Consider the following 27,328-nt stretch of genomic DNA (forward strand, 5'->3'; position numbering starts at 1 on the left):
GAGAACATAAGGGTATATGTTTGTGCTTTCTCAAAAGATTTCTATTCACTCATCACTGCACAAAAACTATTCTACTGTTCTCTAATATTTCTCAAAAGTTTAGCTATAGGAAATGATGAGGTCTTATTTCAAATGGAAAGGGAAATTTACCAAAAAAGATAAGCCATCCAAGTGAAGAAAAGAGCTAAATTCATAAAGGAATATAGTTATGACAATCTGCTGCCTCAGAGGGATTACAATCCTCAAAAAGGCTCACTCAAATATAGTCCCATCCCATAATAACTGCCTTACTGAGGACTGTGGTGAGCTACTTGAGTAGGGTTACTGAGGCTTGTATGTCAAATCCCTGATGGTCACCACTGCTCCACAGATACTTGCAGCACCCTGACCCACACAAGACACAGCTGGGGTTAACAATTTTGGGGACAGGTTGAGTAAGTTCCATTTTACCCAGTGGCTTGGGGGGAAAAGGGGGATGTGGTAGGAGCTCTGCCTCCCTGATACCAGTCACAGCCAATCATTGGACCCAGTAGCTTCTAGAAATTCAGCTGGATATACCATAACCAGAGGAGTCCAGCAGGCTGCTTTTGTGCTGGGTCTGTCACGGGTATTCTGCCCAGCTTCTGCAGGATTTTCGGCTGTGAAAAATCTGGTGTTACGGAAAATCTGAGGGGAAATCATCTGGGTGCCAACACAGCTATATCGGTGAGGTTCTGATTCCACATTTCTCTTTGTAGTTAGAAAGGTCAAGTCACTCCGACATGAAGAGGACAAAGGGCACCTACCAAGTAAAGCAGAAACAGCCCATACAAGCCTTCATGATGCTTAATGTCAGGGAAGGACAAATTTATCTCTAGTAGTCTCCTTGTAATCTGTTCAAATAGATGGAAATTGTATACAGCCTTACTCAGCCTTCTTCCTCTTTTTCTCATCTCCTCATCCTTTCTACAGAATACATTTCTTGAGTCTTCAGTCACGTACATCTCTCTGTACAGGTGGGGAGAGGATTTACTGCAGGTCCAGCATGGACCTAGGCATGCCTTGTCCACTGCAGAAATTCATGGCACCTCCTGAAGAGCTTATAGAACGTACAGGTCAAATGTGTAGTTGACCATATGTAAATATAATCATGAAATAGAGGCTTAAACCCAGCATTGTTGGATCTGCAAGTACCATAAGCATGTAGGAAGTCAGTGAAAAATCAGCAGATTTTTATCTGGTATCTTGCATTCGTCAATGAATCCCATTTCCAGTAGAGCTGTTTTCCTAAAAGAACTTTCCACCAAATTAATACAGCTGTAGCAGTCAGTCATAACTTTCTTTTCTGTTACTCTATACTCTGCTTTACTGATTATGTAGAGGTCAATACAGGCTTTTATGGATGAAACATAAAATTCATGAAAATTTTACACATGTCTGCTATTGTGTACATATGAAGAAGAGATGAGTCATTAAGTTGACTGTTGAATATCAACAGCTGAAAACCAAGGCCGTCTTTGAAGTAATGATGATTAAATTAGACCATCTTAATATTTCACATTTTAACTAAGGTTTTTGAAATTCGTGAGGAATTTGATTTTTATATCAGGTTCAAAAGTGAGAGTACTCAGTGTTTGTCAACTGCTTGCCATGCTCAGTTTTATGTCAGTTTCATAAACTGCACATAAATAAGAATGGAGATATACCTGTTACTGTCAAAGTAATGACTAGTCAAAGTTATGTAAGTTTTAATCATAAACATTCATCAATGATTCTTTTCAGAGGCCACCTCCCTCGACCTGCTGGCAATGCTTTTCCAAATGTGGCTCAGGACTGGCCTCCTTGGCCACAAGGGCACACTGCTGGCTCGTGCTTAACTTGTTGTCCACCAGGACTCTCAGCTCCTTCTCCGCAGAGCTGCTTTCCGGCAGGTTGGCCTCCAGCCTGTACCGGTGCCTGGGGTTATTCCTCCCCAGGTGCAGGACCCTGCACTTGCCTTTGTTGAACTTCATGAGGTTCCTCTCTGCCTGTCATCCTGGTTCATTATTGTTTTCAACACATTTTATAATGTTTTCTTAGCTATTGCTAGATAGGAATAAAATAGTTGACAACAGCCCAACTTCTTGCTAACTGAGTGAGGCTATTAGGACAAGACATCACAGATCCCAAGATTAACCATGAAAAATATCCTTTATGATGGCTAATTCCTCCCCAAAAAGGAGGAAATTACAATTTCAAGAAATTACAATAAAAAACAATAAATTCACAGAGAGACAAGAAGGCAGTGTCATCTTCTAGTTTTTTCTATAATTCATTCTTATATAGGCTGAATGTGATTCCAAGGGAGCACATCCCAATTTGCCCCCATACTTATGACTTAAAAGAAATATTTAAAATATGGAGATACACCTTAGTGCATTGTAGAGCCTGGCTTTTGAATGCACTGCTGGAAAAATCGTTTAGCCCTAATGCTAATCTACTGTGGTATGTTTTTTGTCACACTAATCACACTGCAGGGACTGTTAGGTTGTTCACTCTGTGTCTAAAGCCAGTTTTGCCCCTGGTTTCGGTTGGGGTATGAGGTTTCATGCAGAAAACACTGTTCAAGTGTTTTTTTAAAGGAGGGATTCTATGTCTGCAAGGTCAAATTTGATCACTGAAAGTTGCCAGGGTAACTATATATTGATTCATCAAATATTAGAGCTTCTTCTGAAGCTTGTCTAAAGCAGGATATTGCCCTACCATAATTATATTTCTCAACTCTTGGTCTTCAGTGTTTTGTGTCATGACTAACCAATTCTGAGGTACGAAGAGAACTAAAGCATAGTGATGCCTCAGTTATGCAAGGGGAAAAGTGTGGAGAAAGAAGCAGAAAGAGCGAGAACAAAAATAACTAAATAGAGTGCAGAATGCACAATGTATATACATCACAGAGGGAAAGAGAAAGAAGAAAAAGAGCTCTTCTAGTGTTGTCTCTGGAGCACTGAGACCTATATGTTGTGTCAGTAAATCCACAAACTAGAATGGTTTGAGCATGAGTATGTTGCTTCCTGATCCCAGTGCAGTTATGACACGGTGAATCCATAATCCAAGTAGCTGGCTATGGAAAACATGAGACGGATACAAGTTCTTTCAAGTCCCTGGCCACAGACATGCTCTGTACCACAGAGCCCGTGTTGGAAATCTCAAGCCTGGAGGGATAAGTTTATGAAACCCACAAACAATAGTCTCGTAATTCTGACCTCTCTGTCTCTGTGGTACATGAAGAACTGTGGAGCCTCAGTAAGTCTTGATTACAGCTAGCTGTATAGGCATGCTGTTGTATACACACACCCACAGACAGACATTTCCAAATTTTCATTTTGCTTTTTAGCTAAATATGGGGAAAATAAACACCTGCTAAGTTTTGGCAATATAAAAGCAAGATTTTGATTTCTTATTTCATACATTCTTAGATACATGGGCTTAAATTTCAAAGATTTGATTTTAGTTTATATTTGCTATTTACATCAATACATCTTTGACTGGAATCAAATCTATGGACATCCATGTTATAAAATGTAGATATCACAGTCATTAACTGTGCCAGTTTTCTTGAACTGTAAGTCAGATTGTTTTGGTAATTAGTAAAGTAATTGAAACAAGTAAGTGAGATAAGGAGTAAAATATAGTTCTCAGACTGTGCTATCTCTTTGAAATCTTTTTCTGTTTCTTCAACCAGAGGGAGCTCCTCCTTCTCTCCTCTCTGCAGATTTCCATTTCAAATTCACATTCAGCTTGCTAGTGAAACATGTCCCCTATGGACCTCAAGTCCATGAGGTCTTGCATTACTCTTTCAAGATAAAACAGTGTCTATAACATGCAACATGTGTGGTACACAGAAAAGGATGATCATGATATTTTTTATTTTCTGATTAGCTCTCCTTAATTCTCCTTTTCATCCTGGAAGTTACTACATGTCCATCACAAAGATCTCCCGATCAGATTGCCAAGATAAGACTGTCTACCCCCTTTGGTGAACAGCAAAGATGTCAGCGTTTTGCATGGAGTAAGCAAATGACCTTCTGAAGGGCTGCACCCAAACCAGGCTTCACTTTCTCTCTAAACATAGATCTTATCCAAACAAACCTGATCCTCCAGCAATCAAGAATATCAGTCCAGGTATTTGCCTGTCAGCAGAGCAGGAAAATTCAGGTCTAATAAACATTGTGAAAAATGCTGATGAAGCACTTGAAAACAAATCAAAACTTGGCGCTTACTCCTCATTAAAAGTATATATTAACCTAATAAACCTGTGACTTTTATTGCAGTTCTCTGAGTATGGATGAACAAGGAGTTCCTGGCACAACTCAGATACAAGCAGGAAGTGTACAGAAGGTGAAAGCAGGGACAGGCCACTTGGGAGGAATATAGGGACATTGTCCAAGTATTTAGAGATGCTGTGTATGGCTGTGCTGCCGTTCCACTGAACCTTGACAGGCTGGAGAGATGGGCAGAGACTACGCCTTGTGGGGGGAGAACTGTTCCCTCCATCGATGCTCACAGATTAATCATTGCCTCCATTGATGTTTTGAGGCTAAGGGGCTCATAAAAGTATAAGGTGCTCAAATGGAATAATGACTTTTGCCTGATTATTTTGTGATATTCTCTATATCCCTGGAGTACACTTTCTTCTTGTTCTAATAATGCAGCTCCTGATATACAGCTACTCGTTCTTTTCTGACTGTTAGTTTTTATGAGCTTTTTTCTTTCGAATTACTGACATATGGTATAGCATGGCTGCCTTTTCTTGCGGTTGTGCTGTTTCAACACATGAAAAAATATAACTTCTTTTATCCCTGAGGACACGTTAAAACATCATCTAATAAAAATCTTAAATATGTAGTTCTTGCTCTTTGCAGAGGTGTATGTACAAACGGCTATGTGTTCTGTTCCCTAGTGAGTCTTGTGATGGAACTGTATCTGACCTCAATATCAAGCAGTTTAAATTGTTTGCTCTTTTTGGTTTTATTTTCTCCAACTTTGGTTTTGTTTTGTCATGAAGGCATTCTAGTATATAGAAGACTCGAACAAGCAGTTGGAAGCACTGCTTCTCTCATCTGAGGAGAGAGGTTCGTACAACGAAGCTGACAGTTTACTGTCAGTATGTGCCACAGCAAAAACGAGGATGGATTTTCAAGATGTAGGAACTAGGAGGTGGTGGAACTTGCGTAAGTTATTACATGTGCATCTTTCTCTGTAGTCACTTTTTCTGCATTCACCTTTTGATTGGACTAAATTTCATAAATTTTATATTTTCTTCTTTTGGAAAACTTTCCCGTATGATATGACTCTTCAGGCTAAGATAACCATAAATTCACGGAAAAGTCTTTGACTTCCAATTACATGTAAGTTGCTAAGGCATTTCTGTAAATTTTTTTCGTAGTGTTTGTTTTGTCAGGAAGAGGGAACTGAGCGCTGTGTATTCTGTTAGCCTAAGATAGTAAGAGGTATAGAAAGTTTGTTGCAATCCATGTCTTCTTTATGAAAAAGAAAATTTTATAGGCTGATGTAAGAAAATCTTCATCTCTTTCAGTCCTCTTGTGTACATTCTAGCAAATGTTGTATTGGTTTTCACATCAGCTGCATTTCTTCAGAGCTGCTATATATTTGGCTAGCTGCATACTCCTAATGCTAAGTTCATGTGGGAGCAGTTTCTACAATATTGGAAAAAAGCTGGAACTACTACTGGGTACTATAAAGAAAACCTTATTCACTAACAAATAAAATAAATCACACCAGAGAAGACACTTACAAAAAATATGTACTATTGTAGTAATCAAATCTAGCTACTAAATGCAAACTTTTTAGAATTGTTTGGGTAAAGTACAAAATTGAAGACAAAACTATGAAATGCTGTGCTTCTTTCATTGTTTTCTTCCATATGCATTTCAGTTTGGGTTTTGACAACTCCTCCAGTTTTTAGCATTAAGCAGTCCCTTGATGCTGCCTCATACTCTATTGCAATACTTTGTTTTTTAATCCTCGCCTTTTTTTGATTAAAATAATATACGTGATATAGCTAGAGTTACAGTATTTGACCTTTCAAATGACTGTTCTCTTTCCAAACATGAGTCCATTTGGCAAGAAGAATCAGGCTTCAAATCAAGACCCGTGTTTTACGTCAGACTGTTAAAGTCCATGAGGAGCTAACGAGGCTAGGCCAGGAAGAGGCCAGGCTGGTAAACTTTTGTTAATATGGAGGTTTCTAATGTTAGAGCTTCACTCTGATGTTAGGTATGTCTGAATTGCCAAAGGCCAGAAGAGCTACTAGAAAAACAGAGAGGAAACTGGATGAATATGGTTAGCATTTTCCTCATTCGGTATTTCTGACCAATCATATGGAAGATAAAAGAGGCACAGAGATGCACAGAATGCAGCATGAACTTGCACTGCTCTATAGAAACCTCTGATGAGAATTTGCAGCTTGCTGAGCACACGAGACTGTCTTTATCTAAGTATCGGGAGGCCTTTACTATGCCACTCCTGTTTCACCCAGCAAAGGCTCGTTGCTGAGAACTGACGTGCGGAATTACTCATTAAGAGCTGCTATTGATTTTGCCAGAAGGAGAATTGTTCTTTCCTTTGTTTTGTGCTGCATTTGGAAGGAAACAGAAAGGTTTAGATGCCAATATATTAAGCAATCTTTTGCAGGAAGAAGGGTCTGTTCTTGCCATAATTGTATCCCACGGCCCACAGACAAAAACTAGGACTTATGGTAGTCTGCAGGAATTAGTGATAGGAAAAACATCCAGTGCAAAGTACTTGCCAGTACTACAGAGTATCCATAGAAAAGAGTGGAAAGACACCCAGTTTAACACAATTTAAACACAATGGGATCTAGAGTGTTGTTATTTTCAGAGGGCAGACCAGAGCATCTCAGAAGCCTGTTCTTCTGTACTGCTCTCTGCTTAAACGTTTCTCATCAGATACTATGTTAAATTAAAGTGATTATGTCAGAGAAAAGACAGGGAAAAGTGGCAAACTGAAGACCTTTGTTGTCAATCTGTTCAATATTTATATATCTCATTGTAGAAAATCGTCTCAATATTGCCTTGCCAGAAATATGATTCTTTGTGGAAGATTATGGTTTCTCAGAGTGAGTTGTAAAAGTTCAGATAAACTAATCTTTTTCACTCCCACAGGGAAGCCTGCTATCCGCAGTGAGGTGTCTGACTTGGGTGTTGCTTAAGTATTTTGTGACGGCAAACTTCTATGGCAATCCAGTCTGAGGTCAACAAATAAGCAAAAGTAGGAATTACATGTATAATTTACTCTTCTGCAAACAAGCAAACTCCTGAAGGAAACAAATGCATCTTAATGTTTCTTTGAAAAACACTTCATTGAGAATGTAGCTCATTGGATTAGCTAATATTTCATCAGTATGGAGCAAAATGATATCTTACTAATAGAAATTATGACAATTTCCACCACGTTAGCATACTGAACTGTCCATGATGCAGTTAGAGTACACAAAGAGCCACAGTAAAAAAAGACATTTTTTACTGTAAAGAAAGACATTGGCAAAATGGAGTAAGTGGACCAATAAAACTTCCCTTCTGTTTCTGTGTGAGTGCTAGAAAGGTTCTTGGTCCACTGCTTCTTGGTACAAAGATATCTGCTACTTAGACCTCCACTTGAGAAACCAATAATACTTGTTTTTTGTTCATTCTTCTTTCATTCATATTAAAGTTGCCGAATCATCCCTCAATATATGTCCCCTGTCAGCCAAAGCTGCTGCTGCTTCGGCATGGATTAGAAACGTCTGTAAGGCGTTCTGTAAAGCCTGCGTTCCTCAGGCTTTCAAACGCTATGCTACCGAGCAGGGTCATTTAGCACTTTAGGGGCCTGCTCAATTATAATCATTCTTATTTTTTCTATGCCTTGTATGTATGTTTTTAGTCTCTAAAATACAATTAGAAGGTGATTTGGCTACAGAGAAGGGTGTTTTGGGCAAGTTAGGGAGTGAGCAAATGATAGGGTTGTGGAAAGGCTGACTGGAGAGGAAGGCATGTGAGAAAGGAAAGGAAGCAGCTTAGGAGAAAGATGCTAAGAAGTATGAGCAAGCCCTGTCTAGGACACTCATTAATCTGTAGAGATGGTAAGAGCTGAAGGTCAAGGCAACATCTATGATAAGAATGGAAAAAGGCCTTGGAAGTCTATTCAGCTTGCACTAGCTGGAGGGACCTGGCACATAGAGAGACACACCGCACTAGAAAAAGGAGATAGGAAGGTTAGAAAATAACAAAAACAGATTTCTTCCAACCCAAAACATTAAATAGCCCATTTTTCAACACCATTTTCTTTCCTATCGATCTTATATTACACATATCTGTGATGAGGTTTCTCAGTTCAGAGGCTGCAAGAAAGGTACAAGTTTTGCTCAGTGTTTTCATATCCTAAAGGAAGGAGGAGGGACGTGTAGAAATTCGCTCTTCTGTATCTGGAATAGAATCTCCCCATAACCATGGCTATTACCACGTGGCTGTGGAGGTCAGATGGGCTACGAGAACTTCCCTGCAAACCTAGGTGCTGAGAGTGCCTTACACTATGGCCATGCCTCAGTTTTGCTTTCGGTCAGCCTGACCTCTCTCAGGGCCAGTTCCAGGCACAACCAAAGCAGGCAAGCCAGGATCCTTAGGGAGTTCAGCCGTGTGGAGGAGCAGCTGCTGGTGGGGTGCCCTCACCTCTCCCATTCCCCTGGCAGCTGCAGGAGAAATGAACTGAACTCTCCAGGACTTTTTGTTCTTCTGGCCATGTCTCTTCTTCTTCTTCCTCTCCTTCTTCCTTCTGTCACTCTTCTTACCTTTCCCACACAGCAGAAGTGGTCCATGCCCCTCACTCTCAGAGAAGTGGGTGTTATCTTCATTGCACTTGAAGAAGTTTGGAACTGACTCTATTCTTGCTTTTCCCAGATAGATTTTATTCCTTCTGATGGTTTTAACTTAGTTGAATTTGTTATAATTTCTTAATTTTATTAACTTCAACTGTCAACCCACAACTTAACAATGACAACCACATCCAGAGGTAGGGCAAATGTTAGCAGTTATTTTTGCCAAAATCACGCAGCTTTGAGTTGAGTCTATGCTAAATTTGGCCATTAGTTTTACAACAGGCCGCAAACAAAAAAAATAACAATATTTGCTCAGTACTAGTCCCTAGAGCTGAGGAAGGGTTTTGCAAATATGTCTCTATACTTATCTATGTCTTTATAAATATTTCACATACCTTTGTCGTGAGTTATGAGCAGCACAGGAAGACGTGGAAACCATTCAGATCACATAACAGCGACAGCAGATAGTTTCTCCTTTGCCCCCATATTTGTTATTTACTTGGAATGGTGGTTATTTACATATCCACCATCTCAGCTGAGGCCAGACCCTCCCTGGTTCCAAACTGGTGACTGGGAAATTCCCAAGAAAACAAGAAACTCCTTTCACCTGATTTTTTTTTTTTTTTGGTTGATCAAATCCTTTATATCAAACTAAAACAGAATATTGCAATGCCTTTTTTAAAAAAATAAACCCTATCTTGTAGGGAAAAAAAAGAGAAATATGAAATATTAGCATAACAAGCTGTAATTGAAGAAAATGCAATATTTTGCATTACCTGACTGAGCGCAGAGACTAGTTACACGGAGACGGAATGGAACCAAACATATTCCCTATAGGTTTCTCATTTATTTTTCCTGCACTTAACAGCTAATTTCTATTATTTTTAGCAAGCATACAAAATCTAGACCTGCATTCTTCACAAGAGACGAACTGGTGGAACAGTTAAATCTAGACTGCACTGCTTCTTTCACTTTCCTCTCAAGCCATGCAAAGAGCTGGTAAAGGAAGCCATTTGCAGAACATAACAAGGTTGCTAGTTCTTAGTAAAATCAATGCTATACATTCTTGAGTGCCATCCACTGGCATTTATTAACTCTTTACATACATACAAACAGAAAACATTCCTATAACCTGCGGTGCTAATCAGACGGAGACAGAGCATCAGACTTTCTGCTCACAGATACATTTCAGTATGGTGGATCCTACATTACAAAAGCAAGTGTGGGAAGCTGACTCTTAAAAGATATTCTCAATGTAGAATGATAGACAAAAAAAGATCAACTTAAAGCAAAAAAAAACCAAACCAGATATTTTTCTTTTATTCTTAAATATAAGACTTGTAACAGGAAATAAAATGTACTCGTTACATATACATTTGTTTCCTGTCACTAGGAAAAGGAAAATTTGTTAAAATTGTAGTTAAATGTTTTGTTTTGTTTTGTCTTTTTCAATAAAGCATCTATTTTTGTTCTACCTGAAATTTTTTAATTTATCCTAATTTCTGAGGGTTTTTTTGTCTTTTTAATTTAAAAAATAGAATAATTTTTAAGACTAACCTGTCATTTTGAAATGAGAAGTGAATTTTGATTCATAGAATATTAAATTTAATATTTTTGAAATAAAATATTTTATTTTCAACAAAATGATATGAAACAGCTTGACATTTTGTCAAATCTTACCATGCTTTTTTTGTTTCTCCTGGTACATAGAAGGAATCTATTTTTCATTTGAGAATTTGTGCCCAACTTTAGATTTAGGTTTGTCTCAAGGGAAAAAAAAAATTACAATTGACATAACTTTGTCATTTTAAACATGTACAGGCAAAGCTTGAGTGTTCTTTCCCAAATTGGTTAGATAAAGTTAATTGACTCTAACGAGAAGTTGAATCTTGGCTGCCACATCAGTTTTAGCGTGATTTGTCTAACAGGTGATAAAAATTGTAACAAAAAATGTTTCGGCTCTAGGAATCCTATTTTGCATGTCTGTGCTCCCAGCTTTCTGCTACTGCTGAGGAGATGAAGCTATATTTTATTACAAAGCAAGACATGGCAGAATAATGCTCACGTAGTTTGCAAAATATTTTCAGACAAAAAACTCCCAGTGAAATTTTAAGCATCTCTGTGGCAGTACAACATTAGACTTGTCAACTCAGAGGCCAAGTATGATGTCTGAAAATGTGATGTTGTAAACAGAGTGCAAGGCATTTTAATAATAATCTCTGGTCTTACGAAAACGTGAAAAAGAAGTATGTTGAACTGAAGCTGGAATGAACTCTTGCATCTCTTTAAACCTGAACTGATTGACTGCGTTGGTGAGAGAAAGAAATAGAAGATCTATTATAAGCTTTTATTCCTTCTTAATTTTCTCTGCTACCACTGTCTGCCAGTGAATGCCCAGGATATAGAAAGCCTTCACGCTCACAGGTGAATAACAAGACCTTGTTCTTATTGTCATAAGATCACAGTAGAGGATGAAATATACTAAAAACATAGTATTTCTGTTTCCCTAATGGTGTGACAGCAACTGGTGTCTTAAAAATAATTGAAAAAGCTGCAATATCACAAGCTCTTGAAATCAAAGTCATCCACAGCACAATCAATAGCAAGCCTCCACTTGTTGCTCTGCTCCTGTCTTCTTTGGCAAGCCTGTGGCTGGTAACTGAAGAGGGGATTAAGACAGCGAAAACTACATACTCCCACGTTACTTCAGGCTTCCTCAAAGCCTCTCCGGTTACCCTGCAGAGGTTGCAGCTTCACCTGTCAGGGCTCTGTGAACAAGCCCTGATAACAAGGAACCTTTTCTTCATCCTTTCTTTTATAGAGGAAGTGGTTTTCTCTGGCTGGTGTTTAATTCTGAGCCTTGGCAAAGCAAGGCAGAATTCTCTCCAGCTTTTTCTACAGTTTCTTCCCAATCTCAATAGTCTGCTCAACATATTGTTTTCTTAAATTCTTTGAAGTTGTTTGTTCAAAGATGTCATTTCATTTGTCATTGTTTAATTTTCTAATGAGTCTTCTTGACAATCTTATTTGATTCCATTCCATAGTTTCCCATCATCAGAAATTGCATAAAACTTCCTCTAAGTCATTTTGTTGAGAACGCTTATGTGAGACGAAAATAATGTTTAGTTATTCCTGATCTATTCTGTTTTCAGACAACCAGCCTGTAGCTGAAAAGTTCTGTCCCTGGGCAGTTCTGTTCTTCTTGCTAGCTTATTACTTGTGCTTTCTTGTACAAGTTTTGAGATTTGTTTTACAGCTATCCCCATGATGCTCATTTTGGTTTCTCTTCTCAGGAGTAGTCACACTTTTCAGCATTCCTACTGTTAAATCCTGTTGTTTAGAAGTCTCACACTAAAAACAGTTAAGCCATTTTGCATGAGCAGCATTTTTCTGCAATAGTCTAATTAATTTTTGTGTTTCTAAGGATTGCAATCCTGGTTTTGTAATAAGTTGCATTTTTCTGATTGAGAAAGATTTGTTTTTTAGCACTATGCCTTGAAGGAGGTGTGCATCTAGTGATTAATGCTACTTCAGGCCAGTATTCTTTAAAGACAGGTATGTTATCATTTCAAGGTAGAGCAAGACTCAGGTAGCTGTCTTTCATCGCAGTTGTTCTGTGCTTTAAACTGCTCGGCTGTGGGTACCGTGACCTCAAGAGTCAGCTCTGCTGTTAGTCTAAATGGGAGGAAGACCCAAGTGTGGAATCACAATTTGAGCACCAGCACCTCAAGCTCTACGTTTCTGCTCACAGGTATGGTGGTTGCATAGCAATCAATCTTAAATGCTGAGTAAACCAGGGAACACCGCAATTTAACATGCTTCCCTCTTTACCATACTAATTTGGGAATAAAACCCAATGTGCTACATCATGCTGGGATATCCTCATGCCCAAATCCATTGTGTGGCTTGTCATCTAAGATATCTTGTTTGCACTCAACTTGATAAGCATCCGGTTAAGCTTCTCCAGTAGTGGTCATGTAGTAATTTATCTTGTGTCTACTCAAAGTGCAACTGAATTCTTTCTTACGAAATGAGACTGGTCATATCAGCAGTATAAATATTAAGAAATCAATTCTAAGATAATTCTTCTGCAGCTCAAAAGTAAGCTATACTTCTCCATAAAGGTACCAATACTCCACCACAAAAAGCCTGCAGGTGTCCTTGATTTATTTGGACAGAAGGCTTAATTTAACTAGGCACACTTTTAACTTGTTTCTCATGACCCACAGGGATGTCAGTAGATAGCAGAAGTTTCTGAAGTTGCCTGAAATGTCTAGATAATGTTAGTAATACAAGATAATAATGTTTGTGTTGCAGTTTTTTGCTAATTTCTTGAGTCTTATTATTTATATTAAGCCATTAGGTAAAGTAAAGAGGTTTGGAGGTAAATATGTTTCAGTCCGTTCACTGCGTTTAGCAAGTGGATTAATTTCCTCTTACTGAAATTACAACTTTAGGACAATAAATCTCTCTGCATCTTGTAACAGTAAAGAGAGTCCTATTCATTTTCAACACCTTTTCTGTGTGTGACTAAAATGATTTCTTAAAATACTGTGGCATAAGGCAGTACCAGATTGCAAAGGCTGCTACTGGGCAGTCACCTCAAGGCAACCTTCTAGCTGGAGAGAGATAGAGTGATCTGGAAAAGTGGCTGATGTCTTTATTACTTACTTGAACATCCACCTGCCCTCGGTAATTGGTGAGCTATAACTGACTGTAGGATTTATAAGAATAAAACAGATAATTTTTCCCTAAGGTAATAAACAAACAATAAGAGAAATATTTCAGTATGGAATTATGGAATCTGGACAACACTATTTAACCTAAATAGGACTCTATTCTTTGGGTGCTCAATGGCTAGTGCAAGTGGTATCAAAGAGTAACATTGTACTTTAACATAAGAGTTGTTCATTTTTGGCCTGTGCCGCTTCTCCTCAAGAACAGGGATCAAACATTAAGTATGCTTAGATAATAAATTACAGTCAATCCATAGAGTTTAAAAACTGCAACAAGAAAAATATACTAATAATTGTAAATAATGGATAGATTCAAGTACACTCTAATCTGCTCATAGATATTCTGTGAGAAGAATGTGCCTAAATTGTCCATGTTAACTATTCATTATAAATTATACCTCTAGTTTTAGTTCTGTATGACAAAGTACTACAGTGTGGTTTACAAATAACCGAAGTAGTATGATACACTCATAATAAGTTGTATTGTTTTGCAGTGATAATGAATAATATTTTTATACCGGCAATAAGGCAAAGCCTGAGTTCTAACTATTTTTTGCTCAGTATTCCTAGAATTAACATGTACTATAGCTGTGACTATAAAAAGTGCCGTCTTCTTCAGCTTAGTATTAGTTTGGGCAAGGAAACAGCAAAGTGCTTTGGAGGTCTGTAAGATATACATCAGATTACTTAGCCCTAGTCCACAGCTTTCTTGCTACAGTATATCAGAAAAAGAGTGTCTATAACACATTGCTGTTAGTAAGGTAATAACTCTGCAATTCTTCTTCTAAAATACAACATCATACAATCCACTGCATCTTTTCAGAAAAATAAAACATGCTTATTTTTAAAAAGTACACTATTTCCATATGTATAATATCTTATATGAGATAATATTGCTTGGTTTGTACACAGTATTATCATTGTATGTATGGGAAATGTAAAGGCAAAATAAAGGCAAGTTCAGCATCCATACCAGGTCAATGAGATTCAGCTTGAGACTCATAGCCCTGTATTAGGTGTCTGTTGTAGCTGTTGACACGTGAACTAGCTATCTTTGCTCCCACTACAGTTAATAGAGATCTAAAGTTTGATTCAGTTGGCTAATTCTGAATAATGCTGATTCAGGTTGAGAACCCTTGAGGGCTTCATTCAGTTTCCTAAATAAAGATTCCCAGTGTCAGGGTGTCCTGCCTCCCACTGCTGGACCAGAAGACCACAGGTTTCTTGCCCATGTCGTATCCGCAAGTCCTTTACTGGTGTCCCGAGTGCTCTGGGGTACCTCCAGTGGTGCTAGGTGCCTGTGTTTACACCACTAAAAGAAGTTTCAGGTCGATATGCAGACTCTAGCTATCAATCCTGAAAGACACGTCCCTAAATCTTGTGCCATATCTGCCAGCCCCATATGAATGTGTCGAGGAGAGCTGTATGGTGTCACAGACAGTACTGGACACCTAGATCGAGTATACTAGTCCCCGAGCCAGTTCAGCGGAGCACAGAGGGAGGTTCAGCTGATCAGCCAGTTTGTCTTGCTCTTTAGAGTAAGATAAATCACCCTGGGCTCTACCCAAATTGTCTTGGAATTATATTTTTTACGTTACTGTAGATTTCTCTAGCATTTCCCTTATAAGTAAACATAGCGTATAATAAGAATGGGCAAAAGTAGGCAGTGAACTTAAACAGGTATTCTAGCTTATCCAAACCTTTACATTTCAGAATGTGTTTTTGGTTTCAGTATTATCTCAACCTGAATGTTTTACCATGTATGCCACGTTAGTCCTGCAGACTTGCTGCTTTTTTTAGTACTGCCTCAAACGCTCATTTCAAAGAGCCTATTTTTAAAAAGGTGAGGTCACAAAACAGCTATTAAAAATGATAGTGGAACTGGAGTAGGAGGGCTATGGTTACAACATAAAAATCAGAGCTTACCATAGGTTTTATTAAAGCAATACCTGAATATGATACCTGGTGTAACTCTTGTTACACTGTAACTGCTGTAGCTCCTGTTCATTTTCAGAGTAAACACTATCTGTTCTGCTTGACAGTATTCAAGATGTCCAACATTTAGTAGTGCTCTGCAATTTCTCTCTCTGGGTAGTAAACAAGATCAAAGTAGAGAGTATAAACGTTGCTGTTACTTCGTACCAGATTGTCTTCCTGTGTTATTCTTTGATTAACTGAAATAGTGCCTGTCTGATCATAAAATATGCCATTTGTTTGCAATATTGCTACATTTACCTCATTTAGAGCTTAAAGAAAGTTAGAAATTGTATGTACTGCTGTACTTCAAGTAGTTTAAATTTGGACAAGCTGGACATTAGGTGTTTAATTGCAAAACCAAACCAGGATTATTAACAATAGATGGTCTGTAACAGCTAGATAGTTTCCAAATGTTACAGAATATTAGTTTCAATTTGTTTAGTATTTCTATTTTTTCAGTGCTCAAAAGTAACTACCGTTTATACTTCGATAATTACACTTTTTAAATATTTGTAGAAATTCATGGATACTCATTAATGCTGTATTTATGGAGAACTGCATTTACAGCATGTGATAGACCTACTAATATTGGAACCTTAAGAGTCTTTCAGAAATTGGCTGCTAACAAGTTTCACAAAATATAAGGTTCAATATATCAGCCATGCATACCTGACCTAATGTATACTTGGCCAGATACTTGGAGATGGCTCAGAAAAAGAAGGGTTTTTTTTTTCATTGTTTTTATCAATGAGAGCAGCTCAAATGTAGGAACTCTATCTGAGTTGCTGTTGTAAATGGGTGACAGTGACAGTGGAAAGTAAGTCGAATTACTAGAAGGACTTTAAAATGCTTTTTGAACATAAAGATGTTCAGCAAGTTGCTACAGTGGCCTGCTTGCCCAGAACAGAGCTCCTCATGAAGTTCCTCACACAGTCCATGGTGTATAGTAAGTTATTTAGATGCCAGAGTATTTCCAAATATTATACTTCTCATATCTGATATAGCATAGCTTGTTAAAAATCCATTAATACAACCTCTTTAGATTTTGGAAGAGTTTCAGCAAATTGAATTAACTGTGCAGTAAGAAGAATATGAGTCCTTCTAGATTTGATTCATTAAAATATTACAGTAAAATTACCATTACCCACTAAGGGTACATTCTTTTTCATAATAAATATTGAAACTAACTTTCATTTTGAGTGTTTTACCAACTGAGCTTGTACTGCAAACCAAGCTTTCTTTTGCAGCTTTTTAGACGGTATTTTTATCCCAAAAGTATTTCCATCTGTGAACTCTTAACAAATTTTTCCACAGCTATGATGATGAGTACCTATCAGTATTTGCAATTACTATCCCTTAATTTAGCGACTAATGCTTTATCATGTAGCAGCATAAAGATACCCTTTGTAATCTAAAATCATCTTAATTTCTATCACATTATGTGCTTGCCTGCTGATCAAATAAAGGGCTTTCTTTTCTCCTTTCACTTTCCTACCTGGATGATAGCTCCACTAGTTTTAGTGGAGTTTTGGGTTTGTTTTTTTTTTTTTTTCTATTCAGTCCTGGTTTACACATATAAGGGTGAAGAAATCTGAAGACGAATTTGCAAACGCACCCTTGTTAACATAGGAGCACAATGAATGGCCCTTGCACTTTTAGATCACATAGATAACACTGGATATCGAATATGTCATGCCAGAAATTAACATCCAGAATGGAACACAGCAGGCTTTGTAAAGTGTTGGTGCAAGAGCAATAGCCACAAATAAACGTATGGACATTAAAAGAAGGTTTCAAACACTCAGGTGAATAAGGAATTGCCCTCCAGGAAGTATAATGAGGGGAAGTCACCCACCAGACTGTTTCAGTGGATTTACTTTAATAGAGGGAGGGACTCAGGAAATCATTTCAGTCCTTTGTTATTTCTTTGAAAACATCAAACTGATCTCTGTCTATCTTTTGCTCTCCTAAGACCTATAACTCAGAACGGACAAATGCATACTTCAGGAGTTTGTTGCAATACAGCACTGGGCCTGAAAGTTTCAGTGCTCATGGGAAATGTGGAGGAAGTAACTGTACTTCCTCTGCTCTCTAGATGGATTTACCAAAACTTCTCCTCAAAAACAACAGCCTAATCTTGGTAAGATTTCTGGACTCACTGGCGTTCTGGTGAAGTGTCCAGACACCAGCCACCTATGCCAAACACAATGTTATCACTTAACCTATAGCTATAATAAATAGCTAGTAAAAAATAAACTGGGACATTCTTGGGAATGTGAAATACAGGCCTTTGAACTAATGTTTTTTGGAACATAATAGCTCTGTGCATCCAAAAACTTTGCTTCCCGAGTGCTAATGAACCACAGAAAAATGGGAGGTTAAAAGTAAGCATACAAAATGCCTGTAACGTCTTTTTCCTTTTTAGCGAAAGTTTAAATAAGGAAAAATTGCAGCCATTCCATGAACACATATAGCAAATATACTATACATACTATATATTACCTCAGGCTTCCTGAAGGGATTAAATGAAAGCAGGTCTCCTGATAGTTTGTCTTTGCACGACGAAGGAGGGAAAATATTTCTAGCTGTATCATACCAGGACAGAATTAGCAGTAATAGTATCACATTAAAAGCCATGTGATCACCGATTTTGAAAACTGTTGGCTTTCTGGGATGTGTTTATAGCTTAGTTACTTATGAAGAGAACAAACTGGAGTGAAAGAGAGCTTGAGCAAGAACTGAACTTTTACAAAGGCAATGAATTTCAGTTTGCTATAAGGATTTTTGTTTCATTGTTCATTTTAGACTTTTTTGCATGGGTCAGAAGTCTTTTTACCTAAATCTTTAACTTATCCTTGGCTTGCCAAATCTTATCTCAATGCATCCTTTCTCAAGGTTTACATATTTGCTTGTTCAAATTGCTGTACTGAAATGTCCTTTTTAATGAAGCCATGCAATTCTAGATATCAGTCTGCCAGTGAGCCCTCACTGTCATGCAGACAAAGCTGTGCTTATGGTTGACTGAACCACAGTCAAACACCAGCTGGTTTCAAATGAGTACAAGAAAAAAAATCAAGTAATGACAGCAGGAGGAAGCAATACCTGGTGAAACTGGTAACTTCTGCGCTTCATTTGTGAAGGTACTTGCACATTATATAAAATAATCCTACGTGTTGATGAAGCGTGGTACTCATCAGTAACTAGCAAAACAATTGCCTTTTTTCTCCAGCATTTTATTACATTTTTAACTAACAGACGATTCTGGGAAGCTCCTCAGTGGAAATCAACTTCCATTTGTTTATGCCTTTTTTAAATCTCAACCTGATAACTGCACTGCCCTCTGCTTTGGTTATAAATTCTTCAGGATATGGTTTGCAGGATAAAAATTATATCCTTCTATAAAGCTTCTTGTTTCAGAATATCTCAGGAGCCTGAATGTTTAGAAATCAATGTACTAAGTGATGAGATTCCTAGACCTGGCACCGGTAAGAGTTGGTTAGTATCTCTGTAGTGCACATAAGTTTTATGCTCAAACATAAGCATGACTTCCTGATAGGACCTCTGGCCATAATGTGAGGTTCAGGGATCTGGCCAGAAAACCACAAAACTCCCTTCCAAACCATGAACTCAGGTTTGTTTTGCATGAAAGGGTCACATTCAGGTGTTGTTTTGAATTAAAGTTGAGATACAACCACGACACATATTTGCACCTTGGCTGAGGAAAAGTACCCATGCTCCACAGTGCAGGCCAAACTTTAAAGACATACAAATCAAACAAGAGTTGCACTGCATTTTTAATACGCAATATATTCCATTTGGAGTTAAGTAGCCAGAAATAACCAGCTCGTGCAAGTTATAAAATGTAGATTACATGGATATCAGTAGGCTTGGGAACTAATGATGTGGTTGTATCATATTCTAGAAGCTTCTGATAGTGTTAATTCTGAATGAATTAACTGTAGTGCTGAATGAAATCAGCACTACAAGTACTACAAGACTTAAGGCTCTTTGAGAACAAAACATTCAACATAAACTCAGAGATGGGACCCCCTTTCGGGGGAGTATTTTTAAAAGGGCAAATGTATACCTTTATTATGAGAATAAAGTATTAGTAAAGTAGTGGGGAAGAGGAACAGTACATGTTATAAAGAGATGAGATGATAACAGATGAATGCATAGACATCATCAGCAAATTGCAGATAAACTACCAAAGAAATTTAAGAAGCAGCCAAGTCTAAACCTAGCTTGAGTTAAGTATGATTAAACACAACCTAAGAGTAACAAGTAGGCATTCCTCACGAAAGGTGCGGTGAATCTAATAACCTTCTCAAATACCCAGTACATCCTCCACTGTATCCAATGATACCAATTGAGTTCTAGGCTTCCAAAATGAGTTGCCTGGGTCAAGTGGAGAGCTGGTTCTGCAATGGCCAAGGGAAGCAGAACTGTTTTCCAGTGGCTAACCATGACCCTGAAACCTTCTAGCATTCAATAAGATATTGAAGTACATAGCTGAAACCCCAGCTATCGCAGCTTCCCGAAAAGATTCAATAATAAATTATGTACAAAGATTTACTTCTTGAATTTTGTGCTGCTTATCTTTATTTTTTCATATCCTCTTGAGTTTTTTAAATTCTTCTTTAAGAAAAACAGCCTTGAAATAAATCTGTTATGACTGAATTCAGCAAACACAAACTGAATAAATAAAATCATTTTACCCTACCCATTGTGAGAGAGGGGCTGTTTTCCTTAAAAGATTTCTCAATGCTTATACGTTCCACTTGTGATCTCTTTGGAGAATATTTCCTATATAATATTTCCTCTTTCCATATATTATAACCTGAAGAGTCAGATTCGATTTAAGCCAGTTGTTACAGAATCAGTATAAGATCTTTTACTGGTTTCAGCTGAAACATAAGACCTCGTACATGATTTTCTGTTCTTGTCCTTTGGCAATATTTTGAAGACAATTGTCAGAAAGGATAGGCTATGGATTTTCACCATAGTTAACATGAAAGGGAATAAAAATTACGGTGCAATTATGTAAAAACAATAAAACTCTAAAAACTTATTGCCTGTAGCCGTGAACATAAAACAATATGTAGACATTCAGTCTGGTTCACTGGGTAACAGTGAGAATTTAAGGCATTCTGTGGATGTGTTTACATACACATTTCAGGTCCAATTGGTGCGTTTTTAAGCAAATCATTTAATCATCCCCACTTACTGTGCTTTGATTTACGTCATGGAGTAGTCATGGAGCACACAAAATAGATTCCTTTTGGAGGAAACTTCATTCAGAAGATGTACTTCCAATTCGCTCCAACTGTTAATGTGTGTTCAGAACATAGGACTAGGTTAGCAGCCCTCTAAAGTAAAGTTGCTGAAACATGTATTGAAGGGATGCATGCAAAAAAACAAGTTTTTTAATTTACAGGTCTGTACCTGTTATGCTAATTTAATGGCATAGCCAAAATCTCTGAACACAGTGCAGGCACCATTTATTTTGGTGATTTATTGTTCCAAAAGGAAATGTTGGTATTCAACAACTAAAAAGCAAATAGCTTACAAGGTTCATTTTGTTTTTTCTTTTCCTCTACAGAAATATAATTTTTTTTCAGTAAAAACAAAATGGAACAGAAATGAGCATACATGAAAATATTCTGGAAGACAGAGTCCTTTTTGAGTAATATATCCTAGGAAATAACATGGTCTTCTCTTTTGGTAAGAAGAGAACGTGCATTATAGTTCAGAGAGGCAACACTAGGGGTGGAATGCCAGAAGGAGACAGTAGCATTGCAAGGAGTTTTTGGTTGACCAACATGTTGTTTGTTTGTTTTTTCCCTGAGTTATCATTTTGAAAGAAAATGAAAATTCTCACATCAGATACTTTGAAAATAGTATTTAAAACAAAACTAGAGTTTTCATTTGTACCCTAGTGACATTTTTTCAGATATTTTGTACATTTTAATTAACTTCTCTAACCGCCAGTACTTCATTCTGGCTTCAATAGCCAAGCAATTCTGAAGAGATAAAAGCAAACCAATCAGCTGTTTGGTAGAAGTAGTAAGGAAAGTTTTATTTTATTTATATTTATGAATGATTTTTCACCAGGAAATGCCAATCCATCCAACCTTGAACTTTTCATGGGGAAGGAACTGTTTTGTCACAGCGTTTTCTTAGGCCAGAAGGGAAAGTGATGTACTCCGCCCAAATTAGCCCAGTGTCCACGCTGCTATTGGGAATGCTGGAGATTCAAATCCAGGCTTTGCTTAGTACTGCAGTTGCCACAGTGCCCACACCAGTGTCCAACATCTCTCTGAATCAATAGGTTTCAGCTCTTCATTCAAAGACATTCACTAGTGTAGCCTTGCGGTTCGGTGATGGAGAGGAAAGGCTTAGGCAGCAGTGGATGCAGCCTACAGATCACTGTCTGGTGGAGGGGTGGGTGCTGCTCCCAGGGATTAGATTTCAACAACAGTGGGAATCCTTTGGATGGAGGGACTTCTAGGGAGAGATGGGGTGCATCTGATGGAATGATGAGTCTGGTGGGATGCAAAAGCATCTTTACTACCAGGTTTTCTATCCTTACTAGCTTACATGGGGAATTTCTCTATTTACCTAAGTAAGGGGGGAAGGAGGATGGGTATACCTAGGACCTTCTTGCACTCTTCCTGAGAAAGCAGGGCAAAAGAGGGTGCCATCTCAAATGCCTATAATTTAGCACACACAGCCTGGGAAATAAATGGGTGGAATTAAGGAGTAAATAGGATTAAGAAGATCATTAGAAAACTCACATGACTGGAACGCTGCGCTGTTTGGGTCAGGGAGGACTCATAGGAAAGACAAGGAGTCTCATTAGGAAAGACAAGGTGTGAAGCTGAGGACTGGGGGATTTGCACTCTACACAAAGGAGTAGCTCGCATGAACAGATGTATTAAAAGCTTACACGTCAAGATCAGAACAGAATCCAGTAAGGGGATATTGTGGCTGGCGTTTGCTACAGATTGCACAAGCAAGAAGAGAAGGTGGACGAACGTCTTTGAACAACTGGAAGAACCCTCCCAATTGCAAGACCTGGTTATCATGGGAGACTGTAATAACTCCAGTATCTGCAACAGAGTAGGGTACAAGAGACCAAGAAAATTTCCAGCATGCTTCAGAGACAATTTGTAGGTGTGAGACAAAGTGTCTGGGAAAAATGTTCCGCTGAACCTCGTACTCATGAACAAAGAAGAAATCATTCTTCAGTCAGTGACAGTCGGGAGCTATGTCTGCAGTGACCATGAGCTGAGCTTAAGTTCTATTAGGAAATGAGGAAGGTGAGCAGCAGAATAAAGATCACGTGCTTTAGGAGAGCAGACTCTGGCTAATTCAGCCATTTGGTAGGCAGGATCCCTTGGGAGGCTACCCAGAAGGGCAAAGGAGCCAAGAGAGGTTAATCTTCAAGGACAATCTCCTGAAGGTATAAGTCCATTCTGACTGTTAAGGAAACAAGCAGGCCTAGTAAGGGGCCAGCTTGACTGAACAGGTTATTCCTGAGCTCAAATGTTAACAGGAAGCTTATGGCAAAGGGAAGCAGGCACAGGCAACCAGACAGGAATATGAACACATCATCCAGGCATGAACAGGATGGAGAACATAGTTACAAAGGAAGCAGAAAAGGCTCAGGTGGCAATTTCTTCCTTGCTGCAGTCCTTGCTTCCCTTAGGCTTCCTAAGCCTTCATGACAAGCAGCAAAGTTTGGGGAGAGAGGTACTACTCGGCAGAGGAGAATCAGGTTTGGGACCACTTTGATAAGTTGGACATACACAAGCTCATGGAACCAGATGGAATTCAAGGGTGCTGGGCAAGCTGGTAGATGTCATGGTAGGACTGTAGTCTACTGTCTTTGAAAAGTTGTGATGCCTGAAGAAGGCTCCCAATAACTGGAAAAAGGAATGTCATTCCCATCCTCAGAAAAGGCAGAAAAGAGAATCAGGCTGGTCAGCCTCACCTCAGTCCATGGAAAGACTATGGAGCATGTCCTCAGAAACATAAACAAAGGACAAGAAGGTGAACCTGCACTATCACCAAAGGCATATTGTGCCTGAACAAATTGATTGACTTCTGTGAAAACCAGCTCAGTGCAAGAGCAGAGAGAAGTGGATGTTGCTTACCTCAAAATTGGCAGGGCTTCCAACACAAACACCCTGGTAGCCAAAATGAGGCAAAATGTTCAGATAATCTATAAGGTAAGTGGTAAATATGGCTGGACTGCTGTGCTCAGAGAGCCGTGAGCAATGGCAGCTAGTTACAAGTGGCATTCATCAGGTGTTAGCACAAGGTCACATACTGTTTAATATTTCCACCATCTACCTTGCTAATGGAATGGAATCCACCCACAGGAAGTTTATAAATGACACAAAATTGGAAATGGTTGGTGTTGATTCACTAAGAGGGGAAGGTTGCTATTTGAGGGAACCTTGACAAGCTGGAGAAGCTGAAATACCGTATCCAGGGTTGGGGTCCTCAATACAGACAACAAGACAAGGTCAACAAACTGAAGGGAATCCAACAGAAGGTCAGCAGGATGGTCGGGGGGTTGGAGAGCATCAAGCGCAAGGAGAGGCTGAGAAAATTGTCTTTGTTTAGCCAGGAGGTCTTCCATTTCCAATTTTATACTGCTTAAGGGGGATTGTAGAAAAGATGGAGGGATTGTAGAGAAGATGGACTTCTTTTCAGAGTTGTGCAGTGAAAGGCCAAGAGGTAACGGCTGTATGTTGCTGCAAGAGAAATTCCTGTGGGCATACAACAAAAATTTAGCTCACTAGGAGCCTATTTAAGCCTGAGGATAAAATGCCCAGAGAGGCTTTGGAACTTCCATTCTTGGAAATTTTCAAAATTTGACTGTATGAGGCCCTGCACAACCTAATCCAACTTTATTAGCTGTAAATATTTGGGGTTTCCAAACCTTATTTTGAGGAATCAGGGTTTTTTTACTTCATGAGAAATTTAGAATGTCTTTTAGTACATGGATTGGAAAATCATTACTACTGTTTCTCTCTTTGCCCTCCTAAATCTACACTGTTTGTCTTTGTATAAGAGAATGGCTTAGTAAATTGGTACTATGCTGAAATTGGAGACACTCTAGTTTATCAAGAGCTTTCCTAAGAGCTGGCTATTCTATAATAAAAAAAGCTGTACCACATGGGTTTTAGCTGACGTTTGCCTTGAGATATGCACGTTTTGGCTTTAGAGAGTTGCGCAATCCATATTTGTATAGAATTCGCACACATTCCTGGGGTGGGGTTCTTTTTTGGGGGAGGTAAATCTTTTAAATATTCTGCTTCAGAAGTCTGGGAAACATGTTTGCTTTTTGAGGTTAGGCAACGTGACGTGTACTTGGGAAATTATTCTTTGTCAAAACTAGGAGGAAAATGAGTTGCAACTTCCTTCACACTACTGCTGCGTCAGATTGTTTGTGTGGTTTCAAATGTATCACTGGTCACTTTTTCTACAGTCGCAGCAACTGGACTTGGACTGGAAATGGACATGGGATTTTTTTCTGTGTGTATTTCAATTTATTACTGTTTGACAAAGGATATTGTGTTTGTATAGTACCAGTTTTAAGTGTAGTTTTATAATTATAGTCTTTCACCCTCTGTTGTGAAGGTTTATGAAAACCACTTCAGTAGATAACTTCTGAGCACTGATAGATAGGTTTTGTTCCAGGACATCACGGGGAACAAGGTTGTCCACAACAACACAACTGCCTTTGCATATTGCCATGTATACCCCAAAATACCAAATACCATGGCAATCTGCAACAAATGCTAGGAAATATTTCCAGTAATAAAATTTTCAAGCTTGAAGTCTGATTCCTCAACCTGGCCAGCGACAAACAAATAATTGATGGGGTGCCATATCCATCCTGCTTTCAGATGCTGAAGATTTATTATTTACCAGAAATTCCCCAGATCTATGACATCCTGTCAATAACCTTCCATGTCCTACCTGCAACTCTTTTCAGTCTCCTGACAATGGATGCCCTGCATGACCCTGTGCCAAGACAGGAGTAATCTTGGGAAAAGTTCTTGCTTAAATAAGCCCAAGCATTTAAAGCTTATTGGGGATGCAGGCAGCAGGGAGCAATCTTCTGGAGGAGGGGGCAGTTGTCGTGGACAAAGCTGAGTGACAGCTGCAGGAAAGGAGGACACTCTCTAATGCATCACTGCACCACAGGTGGATGTTGTGTTTGCTCAGATTTTAACAGAGGCGGTGGAGGGAAGGTTTGTCAGCAGTATATCTGGGAGGATTCACCTGGAGAAAGGCCTTTCTTACGGGCATCTTACAATGCTCGCTGCACAAGTGAAATACGGAGAAAGTTTACAGCCTTACGTGGAAACTCATGTTTTTTACAGCAGACACTACTATCAACCTTTTATGCTACTAAAAATGTGTGCAGTGATTTACTCCTCACCCTCACGAGTTAAGGTGCCTTTTATATTCACAGGCTGTTCTCCTTTCAACTCAATTTAAATTTTGTTCTCAGAAAAAAAACCTTTAATAGTCATTAAATACTAAACTGAGTGAAGTAAAACAATTTGCAGACTTCCCAGCTCACATTTCATCCATTTTCTTTTTTCAAGCCAGTAGGAAGAACCAGCATTGTTTGCTAAATCATTCTTCCTGCTTGATCAATAGCCTATGTATAAAACTTTCCGACAGACAGAAAATCCTATGATTATAATTCTTCAGCACTGTTAATTCTTCAGCACTGTTAATCTCCCAAATTAAACTCCACCTATGCACAGGTGTCTCATCCCCTTGAGCACTGTTTATCACAATAAAAATTATATATAAGCTCGGCTCACAACAGGCCCATAAATTGAACTGCCTATTAGATACTTTATGTCCCTTTGGTTACGCCTATTCACAATCCTGCCTGTAATTACTAAAATGCATTACTTGAATTTTTTTGCTGAATTGTGTATTTAAAATATTAAGCATTTGAAGCACATACAACTCTGAGAATAAGTTTATTGCATCTTAACTTGAGAAAACCCGCAATAAAATTTCTTTATGTCAAACAAAACCGGAACGTATCTTCTTCCTCCCTAACAACCGATACAAATACCTGTGGATCAGTTATATGAAAAATTGAGATTTCCACCAGTCCATTTCTGCCAGTCTTGAGCGCTATCTTATGTCTCCAGCAGACTCAGACATTTTCTCTGAAAATAATGTGAGGGTAATAGGCTCTTAAAAACCTTGAGCTGAAAGGAAACCTTCTGGTTGATATATTTATACTGTCATTTTAGCTTGGGGTTTGTTCTTACCCTTGAAACTGAACTCTCTAAGTGATCCTCAACCAGATTTTAACCCTGCAGTCACCCAATCAGCTTGTCATGTGGGGAACAGCAAACCTGATGGGTGCTGGCTCTGTTGTCAGTCCCATCCCCAGAGGCATTGTGGACACAAACAGCTCAGGCCATGATGCATATGAATCTCTCACTCACATATATCTAATAAAAAAACACATAAAATAAATCCACTGGGACCTGTTGCTGTCAGAGTGCCTTACCAGGACACATCCATGCTGTTCATTACAAATCTTATCCCTAATACTTGCTGAATTAGCTGTTGCTAGGTGAAATATATACCATAATGATAAATGTCAGCACATCGCTGTCCACGAACACTAGGTTAATACGAAAATTTATTGTGATGTTACTCCTTTATGGAAGAAAATAGTATACAGTTTGCATTTGAGGGGACTGGT

Source organism: Struthio camelus, chromosome 2 (genome assembly GCF_040807025.1).
Source record: "Struthio camelus isolate bStrCam1 chromosome 2, bStrCam1.hap1, whole genome shotgun sequence".
Taxonomy (NCBI): Eukaryota; Metazoa; Chordata; class Aves; order Struthioniformes; family Struthionidae; genus Struthio; species Struthio camelus.